This window comes from Dendrobates tinctorius, unplaced genomic scaffold (assembly GCF_039654945.1).
Source record: "Dendrobates tinctorius isolate UK_male_01 unplaced genomic scaffold, ASM3965494v1 ptg000042l, whole genome shotgun sequence".
NCBI classification, from domain to species: domain Eukaryota; kingdom Metazoa; phylum Chordata; class Amphibia; order Anura; family Dendrobatidae; genus Dendrobates; species Dendrobates tinctorius.
The window spans coordinates 5,114,515-5,133,706 of record NW_027361710.1 but is presented as its reverse complement, the minus strand read 5'-3'; positions in this window follow the sequence as shown (position 1 = coordinate 5,133,706).

Below are 19,192 nucleotides of genomic sequence, written 5' to 3'. Positions count from 1 at the left end.
ATCCACCTCACCAGGTGAGCCCTTAACATGTGTATGTTACACACAAACATTGATCAAAGTGTCAGGAAAATATTCATTCAAGATTTTTATGAAAATATTTTTCTATCTATCCATGTCAACATTCAAACACATTTTTGGGACGTAAGCAGCTCTACAAGGTTCAATAATTAAAAATGGATCTGCCATGCTTACAGAAACAACTCAAATTTTGTCAATAACCTGTGTCATTTAAATGGGTATAAATTTCAGTACCAGAAACTGCCCAATAGTCTTGGAGCCTTGTTTTATCCCAACCTACTTAAGTATCTTAACTTCACATCAATCCTATTTTTATGAGTGGAAAAACTACTTGAATAGCTACTTAGCATTTCACAAAACTCATATGGGCATCTTCTAATGGAGCTTTTGGGAATAAAATATTGATGACCTACCCATACACTAGACATCAATATCGGTTTGATAGAGATCCATGCAATATCTAAAGGTTGTTCTGGCTCCCTATAGCTTACGCCAATTATAGTCATTCAAGCAGTGTCAGGCACAGTGAAGCCCCCGTTACACACTGCGATATCGCTAGCAATATCGCTGTAAAGTCACCGATTTTGTGACGTTACAGCGATATTGCTAGTGATATCGCTGCATGTGATACTTACCTCCGACCGGCTCCCCCGCTGGTTATCGCTGATCGCGCGAGAAGCTGCTGGACCATTTCTCGTCGGTCACTTCCTGCGGCGCTTCCTGCTGTGACGACGAGCAACGCGTGGAGCCGGGCGGGAGGACGCAGGATCGCCGCGTCTGACAGGTAAGTAGCAATCCTCGTCCCCAGCGACGTCGCTAGTGAGATTTGCCTGAGTGGCAGCTCACTAGCGACCACCTAGCGATGCACCAGCGATCCTGACCGCGTCATATCGCTGGTCGGGATCGCTGGTGAGTCGCTAGGTGTAACAGTACCCTTACACCTAATCATATAGAGCCATGTAAACAATGATTGTAGTATTGCACTCAGTAGAACGCCGCTGCCCATTTAATGAGCTGAACAGCAGGGGTGTCAGCCATTGGACTCTCACTAGTCTTCCTTTAATGACCTGTTCTAAGGAAAGGTCATAGTTATCCTAGTCTTATAAAACTCAGTTAATTAGGTTCAATGCTTTAACTGCAGTTTATAATTTAATGTGTAGGCATTGGAAAGTTTGATTGCTTCAAAATTTTCATATTTCTGTTTAACGTTGACCTAAAACTTCATCGGATTATCACTTATGTTTTAAAAGTATGCAAAGAAAACCAAATCAAACAGATGAGTCAAAAATGTTACATGTTGTCATTTTACTAATGAGGATAATGATCCAATATCCCTTACCTGTGAATGGCAAAACTATGTGAACCTGAAGGAATAGCAAATAATTTGAAGGCGAAATTAGAGTCTGGTGTTTTCAATCAATAAAATGACAATCAGATGTGAGTGGACAACCTGTCTCTACTAAAGTTGATACACACATCACGTTTGTGGAATTGCTTTATGGCACTAACAAAGAAGATTTCTGAATCCCTTATAAAAAAAAGTGTTGATTAGTTGAGTTTTGACTCAAATAATCCGTAGTAGGACAGATTGTGTACAAATGGAGGAAATTCAACACCATTATTTCCCTCATCACAATGGTTTGATCAAGTGTTCACTCCAAGTGCAAGGAGTATACCAGTCCACAAGATCACAAAGGAACATAAGGTAGCCTCGTACCCACTAAAGGCCTTTTCGACAATAGCTAATATGAATATTCATAAGTCCTCAATCAGGAGGCCACAGAACATCAATGGTGTGAATGGCAGGATTGCAAGGAGAAAGGCACTGCTCTCCAAGAAGAATATTGCTGCCCATCTACAACTTGCTAAAGATCACCTGATCAAGCAAAAGGCTTTTGAAACAATGTTTTGTGGACAGATAAGACCAAAAGAGAGCTGTATGGTTGAAATGAAAAGCCATATGTTTATAACAAAAAAAAGTGTTACAGCATAAAAAAACCTCATACCAATTGTGAAAATTTCAAGTATCATGATTTGGCCAATCTGTGTTGCAGTTAGGCTGGGTGGATTGCAATCATTGATGGAACAATTAATTCTTTATTAGCAAATTCTAAATGAAAATATCAGGACACCTGTCCATGAGCTGGATCTCAAAAGAAAATGGGTCATGTAGCAAGACAACGACTGACACAAGATGCTCTACAAAAATATACAGTTCAAAGAAGAATAATATTAGTTTTGGAATAGCCAAGTCAAAATCCTGATCTTAATTCTATAGAAATGTTGTGGATGGAACTGAAGTGATCAGTTCATGGGAGAAGACCCACCAAATTAACAAAGTTTAAGTTTTTTTGCAGGGAAGAATTAGTTAATGTTTTCTTAGCTGATCTGCAAGACTAATCAACAATTACTGTAAACATTCAGCTGCAATTAAAGAAGTTTTCCACTACTTGGATAACTTCTTCTCATTCTCCTCGCTTGGCTCCCCATAAAATAATAAAGCTTAAACTCAATTCTCATACTGGTGCCATTCCCGCGGTGTCGGCAATCCATCTCCCCTGGACTACTGTGCTATTGTTATGACACGTGACGCCGGCACCCAACCAGCACTGGCATCACTGTCCCTGCCTCCTGTCAAATTGAGCAGAAAGAGGAAGTCCAAGATCAGATAAAACCTGGACTTCTACTTGGTGCTTGATTTGCCTGAAGACGGGGACAGTGACTCCAGTGCTGATTGAGCTCAGGTGTCACGTGTCACAACAGCAGCACTGGAGGGCTGAGATCGCAAGTGTTGACACTGTGGGTGCAGTGCTGGCATGGGAGGAGAGTATAGGCTTTATTATTTTACGGGGGCCAAAGATTTGGCTTAAGAAGGAGTTGTCTTAGAAGTGGACAACCCCTTTAATGCTGCACACAGGGATCACTCTAGATATTGAAAATAAAGATTCACATACTTTTTAAAGACATGTGATATTAGATAGTTTTCTTCATTAAAAAATTGACATCATCTTGAGTCCTTTGTTTGGTCTGGTTCTCTATATGTTCTTCTAAATCTGATATATTTTTAGTTTAAATTAATTCAGAAATATGAAAAATACTGAAGGGTTCACAAACACTCAAGCATCACTGTATGTTTGAGGTTTAGGTATTTTAAGTATCTCAGCTGCAAGCAATCATAGCCAAAATTGTTGGTACCCTTGAAATTGCTCCAAAAAATGAAGTATTTCTCCCAGAACATTATTGCAATTACACATATTTTGTTATACAGATGTTAATTTCTTTTGTGTTCATTGGAACGACAAAAAAATGGAGAAAAAGGGCAAATTGGACATGATTTTACACAAAACCTCAAAAATGGGCCAGACAAACTTGTTGGCACCAAAACTGTGGGTAAGCAACTTTCTTTCAAGCATGTGATGCTCATTCAAACTCACCTGTGGCAAGTAACAGGTGTGGGCAATATGGAAATCACAATTGAAACCAGATAGAAAGGGGAGAAGTTAACTAAATCTTGGCATTGTGTGTCTGTGTGTGCCACACTAAACACAGAGAACAGAAAGAGGAGAAAAGAACTGTCTGAGGACTAGAGAACCAAAATTGTTGAAAAACATCAATCTCAAGGTTACAAGTCCATTGCTAGAGACCTTGATGTTCCTTTTGTCTATGGTGTGCACCATAATAAAAAAAATAAAATATCGTGGAGGGTCAAAGATGTTTTGGGGTTGTTTTGCTGCCTCTAGCAGTGGGTGCCTTGAGTGTGTGCAAAGGAGACAAATGCTGGAAGGCATAAAAAGCGCAAATAGGGTCTTATCTGGGTTAAACAGTAATAAAAGAACATGCACAGTGGTGCTCCCCTAGTGCAGCTGTGTGTACGCAACCACTGATAGAGTTAAAGGCTGCTACAGACTCACTATAAAAATGGAAGAAACAGAAAAAGAGTCAATGGATTAATCTGCACTGCCATGGAGAAAGAATAGGAGATGAAGATCCAAGTTTAAGTGGTTTATTCGTCAATGCATTTCAAAGTTTACAACTTCTTCATAGGGACAAACCACGATAACGACATAGATACACTTGGCTCTGCATCTCCTATTTTTTCTTCACAGCAGCGCAGATGAGCCCATTGCCTTCATTTCTATTGCTTGAGTGTGTCCAAGGCATCATGCAATCTGAAGATTACTAAAGGATTTTGGGTCACAATGTAGTGCCCAGTGTCAGACAGCTGTGTTTGGGTCCTAGGTCATCGGTGTTCCAGCAGGACAATGTCACTCCAGGGTAGGGAGATGCCCAGCATGCGTTGCAAAGGGTGAAGGTAAGGGAGCTCGTACAGGGGAGCCCTGATGGTAGAGAGAGGTCAGAAGATGGTGACCCCTCAACACTCACCTATATCGGTCCTTCCCCCATATGCCGTCACATGCCTAAGCCCTGGCTAACCCTGGGTCTTAAGCCCCTGTCACACATAGCGATCTCACTTGCAAGATCGTTGCTGAGTCACAAGTTTTGAGATGCAACAGCGATCTCACCAGCGAGATCGCTGTGTGTGACACTTCTCAGCGACCGGCCCCCCTGCCGAGTATCGCTGATCGTCCTGGAATGGCCAGGACATTTTTTGATCACTGATCTCCCGCTGGCCAGCACGCATCGCTGCGTGTGACAGGCGGGAGACCAACGACCAGCGAGCTGCCACTGGTAACTAAGGTAAACATCGGGTTTCTAAGGCTGGTTTCACATTTGCGTTTTTTAGCGCTGGAAAAAAACGCACATGTGCGCATGCGTTTTTTCCCCTATATTTAACATGGGTGCGCATACCTGCGCGCTTGTAAGTGCATGTATGCGATTTTCATGCGCTGCGTTTTTTTGGGGTGTGCGTTTGTATTTTCCAGACGCAGCATGTTGCATTTTTTGGCCCTGTAAAAAAGCGCATGCGCACATATGCGCACGTTTTGCGCTAAAAATGGCCATTATAGCCTATGGATGCGCATATGTGCGCACTGGCATGCTCATGTATGCATTTTTTTGCATATGCGTTTTTTTTTTTTAACCATGGAATTTAGGGGTTTGGGTTAGAGTTAGGGTTAGTTAAGGGGGTTTAGGGTTAGGGTTAGGGTCAGGGTCAGGGTTGGGGTTTGGGTCAGGGTTAGGGTTAAGTATGGTTTGGTTAAGGGTTAGGGTCAGGGTTAGGGTCAGGATTAGGGTTAAGTATGGTTTTGTTAAGGGTTAGGGTCAGGGTTAGGGTTAGGGTTAGGGTCAGGGTTAGGGTTAGGGTCAGGGTTAGGGTTAAGTATGGTTTTGTTAAGGATTAGGGTCAGGGTTAGGGTCAGGATTAGGGTTAAGTATGGTTTGGTTAAGGGTTAGGGTCAGGGTTAGGGTTAGGGTTAGGGTCAGGGTTAGGGTTAGGGTCAGGGTTAGGGTTAGGGTCAGGGTTAGGGTTAAGTATGGTTTTGTTAAGGGTTAGGGTCAGGGTTAGGGTCAGGATTAGGGTTAAGTATGGTTTTGTTAAGAGTTAGGGTCAGGGTTAGGGTTAGGGTTAGGGTCAGGGTCAGGATTAGGGTTAAGTATGGTTTGGTTAAGGGTTAGGGTTAGGGTCAGGGTTAGGGTTAAGTATGGTTTTGTTAAGGGTTAGGGTCAGGGTTAGGGTTAGGGTCAGGGTTAGGGTTAGGGTCAGGGTTAGGGTTAGGGTTAGGGTCAGGGTTAGGGTTAGGGTTAGTTAGGGTTAGGGTTAGGGTTAGGGTCAGGGTTAGGGTTAGGGTCAGGGTTAGGGTTAGTTAGGGTTTAGGGTTTGGGTTAGGGTTAAGTATGATTTGGTTAAGGGTTAGGGTCAGGGTTAGGGTTAGGGTTAGGGTCAGGGTTAGGGTTAGTAAAGTCATGGTTTGGGTAGTGTGAGGGGCCACCTAAAAATGTTGGAAAAAAACGCAAACGCGGTAAAAACGCACTAAAAACGCATACAAATGCATAAAAACGCTGCGTTTTTTTCATGCATGCTCATAAAAATGCTTGAAAAAAACGCAGCAGTTGTATGCTTTTGTATGCGTTTTTTCAATGCGTTTTTTTGCGGGAAAAACGCGCTGCAAAAAAAAGCAAGTGTGAAACTAGCCTAAGCGGCGTGCAGCGCTTAGAAACCCGATGTGTACCTTAGTTACCAACACACTGGTGCAGGGAGCTGGTAACCAAGGTACACATCGGGTTTCTAAGTGCCGGGCGCAGCTTAGAAACCCGATGTGTACCTTGGCTACCAGCTCCCTGCACCAGCGCGATGGGAACTAAGGTACACAGCGGTTAACTAAGCGACGTGCGTCGCTTGTTACCCACGTGTTGCTGGTGCTGATCGCTGGTGAAGCTACCTGTTTGGCAGCTCACCAGCGTTCATGTAGCGACACACCAGCGATCCTGACAAAGTAATATCGTTGTCGGGATCGCTGGTGCGTTGCTATGTGTGACGGGGCCCTTAGCCCTAAATAGTGAGGTGGGTAGCAAGACACAAGGAAAAGGACAGACAAGGAAAACACACAAACAAATGTAAATCCATATTAATCAAAAGGAACACAAACAACTTCTCAAAGAACTCTTCAGCTTCTCCAGTAGCGCAAACACTACTCTAGGAAACTAGGCACAGGATAGATAAGCCTATTGCTGGCATGAGGGGAAGCCAGATGTGAGTTAAAATAGTGAAGCGGAGTGTAACAGTTAGCATCAGCTGTAAGGAAACCCAATGGAATCTGAGCAGATTTAAAGTACTTTTAACCCTTACCATACTAAAAGAAACAATACTCCTGTGAATGGTTAGGGTCTGTTGACCACAGTCTCCTACTCCATAGGCTCCAGTCACTAGGCATTAAGGACACTGCTCTCTACTGATTCTCTTCCTATCTCTCTGACCGCTCCTTCAGTGTTTTGTTCGCTGGCTCCACGTCATCTCCTCTTCCTCTCGCTGTCGGGGTACCTCAGGGCTCAGTCCTTGGCCCCCTTCTCTTCTCTCTCTACACGGCCCCAATTGGACAGACCATCAGCAGATTTGGCTTTCAGTACCATCTTTATGCTGATGATACACAACTATATACATCATCCCTCGACCTTACCCCCGCTGTACTACAGAATGCCAGTGACTGTCTGTCCGCAGTCTCCAACGTCATGTCCGCTCTCTATCTGAAACTTAGCCTCTCAAAAACTGAACATCTTCTGCTCCCACCATCTACTAACCTCCCTAAATCTGACATTTCCCTCTCCGTGGGTGGCACCATAATAACACCCCGGCAGCAGGCACGCTGTCTGGGTGTTAGGTTTGACACCAACCTCTCCTTCACATCCCATATACAATGTCTTGCCCGCTCTTGCCGCATACACCTAAAGAACATCTCCAGAATTCGCCCTTTTCTCACCATGGAAACAACAAAAACCCTCACTGTAGCATTGATCCACTCCCGCCTTGATTACTGCAGCGCTCTATTAATTGGCCTCCCCGCTACTCGACTTTCCCCTCTCCAGTCCATACTTAATGCAGCAGCCAGGGTCATCTACCTGGCTAATCGATACTCGGACGTGTCCGCTCTTCGCCAGTCCTTACATTGGCTGCCCATTCATTATATGGTCTAATTCAAAGTACTTGTTCTCACCCACAAAGCTCTCCACTGTGCAGCACCCCCCTACATCTCCTCCCTCAGTTCTGTCTATCGGCCTAGCCGACTGCTGCGCTCTGCAAAAGACTTTCGACTAACCTCTGCACTAATCCGCACCTCCCACTCCCAACTCCAAGACTTTTCCCGCGCTGCACCAATCCTCTGTAATGCTCTACCACAAGAAATTAGGACTATCCACACTTTGCACAGTTTTAGGCGCTCTCTCAAAACACATCTATTCAGAGCAGCCTATCACGTTCACTAATCAGTCATTTTATGTGCAAGTGTGAGTATGTAGCCCATTCACTATCTCTGTCCCCCACCTTCTCAAGATGGCTGGGCCATCATTGTAAATACATCATTGTAAATACACACCTGTACTTTGCATCTCCCCCACCTCATTGTAGATTGTAAGCTCTCACCAGCAGGGTTGTCTTATTTTACTTTAATTACTGTATTGTTAACGTTGTTACTTATGACTTGTGTTTTGAAACTGTTAAACTGTAAAGCGCTGCGGATTATGTTGGCGCTATATAAATAAAGATTATTATTATTATTATTTATGGTTAGCATAGACTCCGAAGAGGACCTGTGATCAGCTAACCACGGTGATCTTCTGATTCCAGGTGATAGACAATGACCACAAACATTCTTCAAAGAGCACCAGAAATGGATGGAAACAAAGCGCTGGAGAGTTCTGAAGTGTCCAGCAATTAATCTGAATCTAAATCCTATTCAACACCTGTGGAGAGATTTTAAAATTGCTGTTGGGAGAAGGTACCCTTCAAATATGAGAGATCTGGACAAGTTTCCAAAAGAAGAGTGGTCTAAAATTCCAGTTGAGAGGTGTAAGAAGTTTGATGATGGTTATAGGAAGCAAATGATTGTAGTTATTTATTCCAAAGGGTGTGCAACCAAATCTTAAGTTGAGGGTACCAACCATTTTGCCCAGACCATATTTGTAGTATAGTGTTATCCAAGAAATATCATTTCTCCTTGCGGAGAATGACATGCTAAGCATGCAGAGATGAAGAGACTTAAAGCCGCAATGCTCCTCTGGGAAATATGTAAATTGTCTCTTCAGAGAGGAAGAGGACTAGAACTCTAGTGCCACCTATTGGAAGTAGCAATCCTAAAAGTCAATGTCGACCCTTTAACAAGCCTTTTTACATGATTTAGGATAAAAACCAAAACCAGAATCTCAATTTGCAGACACTGTGTTTGTGGTACTGCCCCTCGTCAGTGCAAAGTGTGAGATTTGGTTTGTCTGTGTGAGAGGCGTCTGATCGATATCCAAGAAGTATCATTTCTACTTGCGGAGAATGACATGCTAAGCATGCCGAGATGAGGAGACTTAAAGCTGCATGCTCCTCTGGGAAATATGCAAATTGTCTCTTCAGAGAGCAAGAGGACTAGAACTCTAGTGCCACCTATTGGAAGTAGCAATCTTAAAAGTCAATGTTGACCCTTTAACAAGCCTTGTTACATGACTTAGGATAAAAGCCAAAACCAGAATCTCAATTTGCAGACACTGTGTTTCAGGGTACTGCCCCTCATCAGTGCAAAGTGTAAAATTATGTTCAATTTGTTTTTTTGTTCTCATTTTTTTTTGTGCTGTTCCAGTACACAGACAGGAAACAAACATGTGTATAATACAACATGTGTAATTGCAATAATTTTCTGGGAGAAATCCTTCATTTTCTACTTCAACAATTTCAAGGGTGCACTGCTAATACTTTTGGCCATGACTGCATAAAGATCCATGTAAAATTACTCATCATAGAAAACCACAAGAAGATAAATTATTTAAGCCTATAACTTGAAAATCATTTAGAATTTGTCAAGAATGACTTGTGAATAAACTACACTTGGAGTTGTCTTGTGGACCTGAAATGAAGCAATTTATCAATATCAATGAACCATACAAAAAAATGGGCTGTGTTGGAAAACAAGAGAGTTCGCAGATATGCTATTTAGCTTGAGCTGCATGTTTTAATCTGTTTTGCACTGTGCACACAATATATATAGGCAGATTAGACAGGTATGATGACAGTTTTTGCAGTAACAGCATCCCTCATAGTTTCCTATGTAGTTGTGTGTGATGCATTTAATAAAGAGCTTTCTGCTAACAGGTCCTTTTGATGTTTCTGACATGACATAAATCAACCTTAGCCTCATACCAATAGTGTAATCTTCTCTTTCGTTTGCACTTCAGCATGAGACCGATTATGGGATAACTGTATCCCCTACTTGTAAATTGTCAAGAATCTTAGAAGTCATTATGGGACATGTGTCGTTACACAGGTTATGGAATTAAGCATTTTGCAGGACATTTTAACTATTCTAAATAATAAAGTACGTTACCACTATCTGATTCTATGCAAATGTTATGCTCACAGTGCAACTACAATAAATATACAGTATGTTGAATTTATTGATAGCAAATATATGTAAGACTATATTACATTTAAGAAAAATGAGACATCAATCTCAGACCGTAAAGTATGCCAGCCACCATTACTGAAAAATACAAAAAATAAAAATTCTAAAATAAAAAAGTAAATAATAAATTGCAAAAATTGCATGAAGGTAGTAATAATAAGGGTATTTAGTAAACATAATTTTGATCAAAAGAATGTACAAGCCATCCCGCCACGTCAAGACAACCCTTGTGGGACAGTCCTAACTCTTGTATTTAAAACCTTTCCACTTGTCAAGTGATGTAAATGTGAACAAGGACCGAGGAACTGAACCACTAGTAAAAGCATAGGCCAGACAGGATAGATTTCCCAACTCAGAAACAGGGCGGCCACATTTTCATACACATTAATTTACTTTTTCAGCTCAAACCTAGTTTCTCATTTAGTTCAATGTGCATTCTGTGCATATAAGGGTGTGATTGCCCTGTCTCTAAATGCATATATTTTGCATACACATTAATTTACTTTTTCAGCTCAGACCTAGTTTCTCAGCCACCATTACTGTAGATTGAAGTGACTTTGCCCTAAAGCAATGCTCAAAATGGACCACACATCGGTACCAAGTTTTGTCTCCTAAGTAGTGTTGAGCATTCCGATACCGCAAGTATCGGGTATCGGCCGATACTTGCTGTATCGGAATTCCGATACCGACTTCCGATATTTTTTCAATATCGGAAGTCGGCATCGGAATCGGAAGTTCAAAGTTGATTGACAGCCGAAATGACGTCATCATGATGCGCGGTGTGTGCGCATCATGATGCGCCGTCATTTCGGGCCTTCTGGGGGTCTCTGCCGGCCTGCCGGGGGGCTGTGTGGACTGCCCGGGGTCTGTACCGGCCTGCCGGGGGGCTGTGCCGGCCTGCCGGTGGTCTGTGCACCCTGTGGGGTTCTGTACCGGCCTGCCGGGGGGCTGTGCCGGCCTGCCGGTGGTCTGTGCACCCTGTGGGGGTCTGTACCGGCCTGCCGGGTGGCTGTGCCGGCCTGCCGGGGGGCTGTGCTGATGTCCGGGGGTCTGTGCAAGCATCGTCCGATGGGACTATAAGTCCCATCTGGCGATGCCTGCTACCATGACAGTGATTGACACATTAGCCAATGATGGGACAGTAGTAGTCCCATCATCCGGCTAATGTGTTAAATGTTAAAAAAAAAAAAAAAATACTACATACATACTACATACATACTACATGCATGCTACATACATACTACATGCTACATACATACTACATATATACTACATGCATGCTACATACATACTACATGCTACATACATACTACATATATACTACATGCATGCTACATACATACTGCATGCTACATACATACTACATACATACTACATACATACCACATATATACTACATACATACTACATGCATGCTACATACATACCACATACATACTACATACATACTACATACATACCACATATATACTACATACATACTACATGCATGCTACATACATACTACATACATACTACATACATACTACATGCATACTACATGCATAACACATATATACTACATGCATGCTACATACATACTACATGCTACATACATACTACATATATACTACATACATACTACATACATACTACATGCATGCTACATACATACTACATGCTACATACATACTACATATATACTACATGCATGCTACATACATACTACATGCTACATACATACTACATATATACTACATACATAATACATACATACTACATACATGCTACATACATACTGCATGCTACATACATACTACATACATACTACATACATACCACATATATACTACATACATACTACATGCATGCTACATACATACCACATACATACTACATACATACTACATACATACTACATGCATGCTACATACATAACACATATATACTACATGCATGCTACATACATACTACATGCTACATACATACCACATACATACTACATACATACTACATGCATGCTACATACATACTACATGCTACATACAACATATATACTACATGCATGCTACATACATACTACATATATACTGCATACATACTACATACATACTACATGCATGCTACATACATACTGCATGCTACATGCATGCTACATACATACTACATACATACTACATGCTACATACATACCACATATATACTACATACATACTACATACAATACATTCATACAATACATACATAGACATACAGTACATATAACATAGAGTAACATACTTACCAATACTTGTCACATTGTTCCCCGAAGCCATTGTCTTTTACGGAATAAATATTAACATAACAAACCACAAAAATACTCACCCACGATCCGAAGCAGTCCACGAGTGTGTCCCACGACGATCTTGGGTAGAGAACTGCAGCATCAGCTGATGCTGCCGTTCTCTATGGGCTGCAGGAATCCAATGACGGAAGGTAGGTATCCTTCCGCACTGTATTCCTCCGCCACTTAAAAAAAAAAAAGTCCCTAGTCTCACTTTATGCCATTGCTGCGTGGGAAATTCCCACACAGCAATGGCATAAAGTGAGACTAGGGACTTTTTTTTTTTTAAGTGGCGGAGGAATACAGTGCGGAAGGATACCTACCTTCCGTCACTGGATTCCTGCAGCCCGTAGAGAACGGCAGCATCAGCTGATGCTGCAGTTCTCTACCCAAGATCGTCGTGGGACACACTCGTGGACTGCTTCGGATCGTGGGTGAGTATTTTTGTGGTTTGTTATGTTAATATTTATTCCGTAAAAGACAATGGCTTCGGGGAACAATGTGACAAGTATTGGTAAGTATGTTACTCTATGTTATATGTACTGTATGTCTATGTATGTATTGTATGAATGTATTGTATGTAGTATGTATGTAGTATATATGTGGTATGTATGTAGCATGTAGTATGTATGTAGTATGTATGTAGCATGCATGTAGCATGCAGTATGTATGTAGCATGCATGTAGTATATATGTAGTATGTATGTGGTATGTATGTAGCATGTAGTATGTATGTAGCATGCATGTAGTATGTATGTAGTATGTATGTAGCATGCATGTAGTATATATGTAGTATGTATGTAGCATGCATGTAGTATATATGTAGTATGTATGAAGCATGTAGTATGTATGTAGCATGCATGTAGTATGTATGTGGTATGTATGTAGCATGTAGTATGTATGTAGCATGCATGTAGTATATATGTGTTATGTATGTAGCATGTAGCATGCATGTAGCATGCATGTAGTATGTATGTAGTATGTATGTAGTATGTATGTGGTATGTATGTAGCATGTAGCATGCATGTAGTATGTATGTAGTATATAAGTGGTATGTATGTAGCATGTAGTATGTATGTAGCATGCAGTATGTATGTAGCATGCATGTAGTATATATGTAGTATGTATGTAGCATATATGTAGTATGTATGTAGCATGTAGTATGTATGTAGCATGCAGTATGTATGTAGCATGCATGTAGTATATATGTAGTATGTATGTAGCATATATGTAGTATGTATGTAGCATGTAGTATATATGTAGTATGCATGTTGCATGCATGTAGTATATATGTAGTATGTATGTTGCATGTAGTATATATGTAGTATGCATGTTGCATGCATGTAGTATATATGTAGTATGTATGTTGCATGTAGTATATATGTAGTATGTATGTTGCATGTAGTATATATGTAGCATGTATGTAGTATGTAGTATGAATGTAGCATGTATGTAGTATGCATGTTGTATGTATGTAGCATGTATGTAGCATGTAATTTTTCTTTTTTTTTACATTCAACACATTAGCCGGATGATGGGACTACTACTGTCCCATCATTGGCTAATGTGTCAACCACTGTCATGGTAGCAGGCATCGCCCGATGGGACTTGTAGTCCCATCAGACGATGCCTGCACAGACCCCCGAAGCCTGCACAGACCACCGGCAGGCCGGCACAGCCCCCCCGGCAGGCCGGCACAGCCCACCGGAGCCTGCACAGACCACCGGCAGGCCGGCACAGCCCACCGGCAGGCCGGCACAGCCCCCCGGCAGGCCGGCACAGCCCACCGGAGCCTGCACAGACCACCGGCAGGCCGGCACAGCCCCACGGCAGGCCGGCACAGACCACCGGAGCCTGCACAGACCACCGGCAGGCCGGCACAGCCCCCCGGCAGGCCGGCACAGCCCACCGGAGCCGGCACAGCCCCCCGGCAGGCCGGCACAGACCACCGGAGCCTGCACAGACCCCCTGGCAGGCCGGCACAGCCCCCCGAAAGGCCCGTACAGACCCCAGAGAGGCTGTACAAGGCAAAAACAGGGTTTTTCTTATTCCGATACCGGAAGTCCCATAGACTTGAATGGGACTTCCGGTATCGGAATCGGCGATACCGATACTTTTTTTTAAGATCGGCCGATCCATTCCGATCCGATACTTTGAAGTATCGGACGGTATCGCTCAACTCTACTCCTAAGATAAAAAGACCAGGAAACTGTCCCCCTCCTAATGCACTTTCAGTTGCTCAAGGGCCTATTTTGCACCCATTTGTATTCTTTCAGTGCAGTTTTTATGGAACCTTAAGTTCTAATTACATAACACAGAAAGGGGACAACCTTTTTCCTAAAGTCTTCTTCATAGTTTCTTGCTCTTACACCTTTGTCCAATACTATTAACAACTAGGATTATGGCATTTTATATTTCTACAACATAGCTCTAGACCTTGGCTAAATTGTAACATGCTATTTAGACCCTTGGTCTGTGGTTTACAAATCCCTCTGATTTTCAGATTGATATAATATATTGGAGGGGAATTTATATCAGTATATTTTGTGCTTGTATCATAGTGAAACATTTCCTACAATGAAAGTCTCATAGAGAACAGACAAGTTCTTTAAAAGGTTCCTTGATATAATACACATATTTAGTGTACAGATGGATTAAGCTGCTGTCAGCACAACATGCCATTACAGTTTATCACTTCCTATAGATTTATATTTTACAGCAAATAATTAGCATTTTTCACTTTCTAACAGCAGGATTCATCGAATGTGTCCAAGTGTCAATGCCACCTTAATATTTTCCATCACAAAATCCAAACATTGAGGCATATTACTGTCATGCTAGTACTTTATCATGAAACCAACCATCTGCGCTGTCCAACTGATATTATAAATTGTAGATACATAGAAAATTGTAATGATTGCATATTTTAGCATTGTTTTAAAACTTGTGTCATTAAGGGTATATAACACAATGATGTTTTGCAACATATTTATTTTTGCGAGCTGATGATCCTTGACAGCAGTTTGTCTCATAGAAATGACCAGGATTTGTCAAATGTTCCTCAAAAAACATACTGCAAAAATGATTATTGTAGACAAGGTCTAAAGGCCAAGAAAAAACTTTAATAGGAAGCAATGGTCCCAGTATGTATTAAACAGCAAGCTATACCTCAGCAGGATATACCTCAACAAAAATCACTTTTTCATTGTACTATTAATATTTTTCCTTGGAAGTACTGATGCGGAGATTTATTGGTTTATTGCTGACATCTATCTTTCATCATTACTTAGCGTGCAGGAAAATAATTAATGTCTAGTTGACAGGTAATGTTTCTCCACTTCATATATTTTTGGATTTTAAGGAAAGGAGTGCTGGTGTATTCATTTTATATAAGGCACAAAGATGTTTCTAGAAATAGAAAACAAGCTAGAACTAGGAATGAGCGGATTGATTTGCAAACGTTTGTGTTTGAGGCAAATATCCTGTTTCATGCAAACTCAAATATTTTAAGATTTGATTCGCAAATCATAGAAAAAGAAAAACTTGCCCAGCACTACTTCCCTCACTGCAGAAGCATCAGAGAGAAAGAAAACTTCCGCAAGGGGGTCAATCCTAAGATAGCTTGCCGATGATCAGAAACAATGTTTTTTGAGCTGTCACACAGATGACATCATGGGAAACACCGGATGTTCGGATCCCCCATTCAATTGAATGGGGCCTGAGTTCGGATTTGAGTTTGGGTACCGTTCTAGTACCCAAACCAAACTTTTTAAAAATGTCCAGCAGAACCCACCAAACCCAAACATCCACTGGTTTGCACCTCACTAATCTAGTACTTAGAAGAGCATCCTTTAGCTGATAGGACAGGGGGAAATTAGATACACAGCCAGATTCTGAAAGCATTCTTGAGGAATCTTAGCCCATTCCTCATGGGCAATAGCCTCCAGTTCACTAATATACTTGGGTTTCCATGCTATAACCAATGTCTTCAAACCCCACCAAATATTTTCTATGAGGATCATATAGTCAGGTGACTGTAATAGTAACTCTAGAATATTTCAGGATTTTTTCAGAAGCAAAACATTGGTAAAATTTTGAAGTATGCTTGGGATCATTGTAGTGTTTCAATAAGTTTCAATAAAGCCCAATATTCAGTTTCCTCACAGTAATAATGACATTTTTTCCTAGAATTTCCTGACATTTCATTCAATACATCTTGCCACAGGGTTCCAGTGATAAAGTAAATAAAGCATCTCCAGAGAATCACTAAACCACTGCCATTCTTCACTATAGGCAGGGTATTCTTTTCATTGTGTGCTTCATTCTCCCTCCTTCAAACATATTGGTGATCCAGAGGTCTGAAAAGTTCTTATTTTGTTTAATCCTTTAAAACTTTTATGTATTATTTAAACGGTTCTGAGTAGAGATGAGTAGATTGATTTGCACTTGATCAAATTAGTCAAATTTCCTGAAATTCACGGTTTCACGCGAATTCGAACACTTTGAGATTCAATTCACGGTTCAAATAAAAATGCTTAATTTCCCTCAGTGCCGAAGCATCAAAGAGCAGGGAAACAGCATTTTGCATTGCTGTATAGGTTTTCTCATAATTCCCTGCAGCTATAACATCTTACTGATTATCATACCTTGTACAGTGGTGGTCGGTACCTGGGCTATCAAAGGTCAGTGGTTCCCAGTAAGCACAGTTGGCATGGAAAAATCGTTTTCCATTTTCAGAGTCACTGGGTAAGTCTCTTTCTTCTGTAAAATAAAAGCTCTTATGATCAGCTATGTCATTCTCTCCTGTAGAATGTAAGCTTTTATGACCAGCAGGATCTTCTCTAAGCTGTAGACTGTAATCTCTTATGGTCAATGGTGTACTCTCTCTCTATACTGTTGTGAGTAAGCTCTTATGGTCAGCAGGGTCCTCTTGTTCATCTATAAAGTGTAATTTCAAGGGATGAGCGAGTAGTGAAATACTCGGACTCGCTGTACTCATTACGAGTAGCTCCTACTCGGGTACGAGTAGCGAGTCCAATGTAAGTCTATGGGAAATGCGAGTAATGGGCAGAGAATGTGTGTGGACAGAGACTATGTGTGTGTGGAGAATGTGTGCAGGGGTCTATGGGGCTGTGTGTGTGGGGGGGTCTGTGGGGTTGTGTGTGTGTGTGTGCGGGGCCTGTGCGGACTATGTGGGCATTGTCAGATGGCTATGTCCACTACAGTGACAGCATTAGCGGATGATGGGAAAGTAGTATTACCATAATCCGGCTAATGTGGTGAATGTAAAAAAAGAGACATACAGAACATACAACATATAACATACAGTACATACACATAACATGCAACACATAACATAGAGTAGGTACTCACCGCACACACCTAATTTCCCGAAGCCATCGATCGCCTGTAATAAACATTAAATAATAAATCAACCTATACTCACCTTTCCGCCGTAATCCCATTAATAACGAAGGTCCCACGTCGATCTCTCGTGGAGAGCAGCCGCATCAGCTGACGCGACCGCTCGCCAGAGACTCCAGTGATATAGTGATGCTGCGCAGCCAGCCAATCACAGTAATGCTACAACAAAGAAGGCTGTGGCTTTACTGTGATTGGCTAACACATGCCGGCGGGAGATCCGAATATTGCGAGGCGAGTAGTGAAATTTACTCGCTAGGCTTCAAATACCACGAGTACCTCATTACTCGCCGAGTACCGAATCCTAATGAGTATACACACTCATCCCATTCTTATGGTCAGTGAGGCTCTCTATATCTCTCTCATAAATGTGTATTTTATGAGCAATTACAAGATTTCCAGAGTTAAAATTAGTGAAAATGTATTCATCACAAATCAATTTTTGGGGAGAAATACAGCAAATTTGAATTTAAAGTTTCGCTCATCTCTAGTTTTGAGTATTTGAAATCACTTTTTCTAGCACTTTTAGATGGCGTGTTAGATTTTGAATATGGAGACCTTACTGTTCAAACTGAAACCACAGTGCCTGTTATCGCCAAACCTTGCTACAGATCTTGTGCAGTCGCTCAATGGTTTTTGACCACATGCCTTCTCAGGATTCTGGTGGCAGCTGGGGATAGCTTCTCTTTTTGCCACTTCCACCTAGTTTAAGCAGTGTTCCATTAACTTTCAACTTGCAAGCTATAGGAAGATTTAATGCTTTTCCTATCTTTTTTTCAAGATTCTCCTTGTTTGTGCAAGCATTGATTTATTTGCTTCACTTTTCGAATCACTCTTAAAAATATTATTCAGTTTCATCAGAGGGCCAATGATGTTTTGTACAGCCACGCTGACTTCCTTATAATGCCCTGCAGTTATGACAAGACATGGTCTTTCTTAATTTATTGAGCAAATTTTGACACTTGGGTTATGAGAGATCAACAGATCCCAGTGGAGCCCAGCTGGGTGCAGGACTGTCAGTTTGTACAGCTGAGTTGGATTCCATCTCCATATTCACTGGGCAAGTGGATTATTGAGATCATATTGAAACAAAATGTCCCTCTTTTTCTTGCAAAAACTGTGTTATACCTGTATTTTCTGAGCAATTAAAGCATTCCAGCATTGATATTTGTGGTAGATTTATTGCATGCCAATAAACTTTTAGTGGAAACTTCGGCGAAGCCATTGAATTTGAAAGTCAAATGAATGATCTGTTCATCTCTACTGCAACCTATAAAAGCACAATACCTGGGGCAGACATATTATTGGTCAGCCTGTGCAGCCACATTGGGGCCCACGAGGTAAAAAGGTCCATTTCCACCCCCAAAGTCGGTGGAATTGTGCATTATGATGAGCTA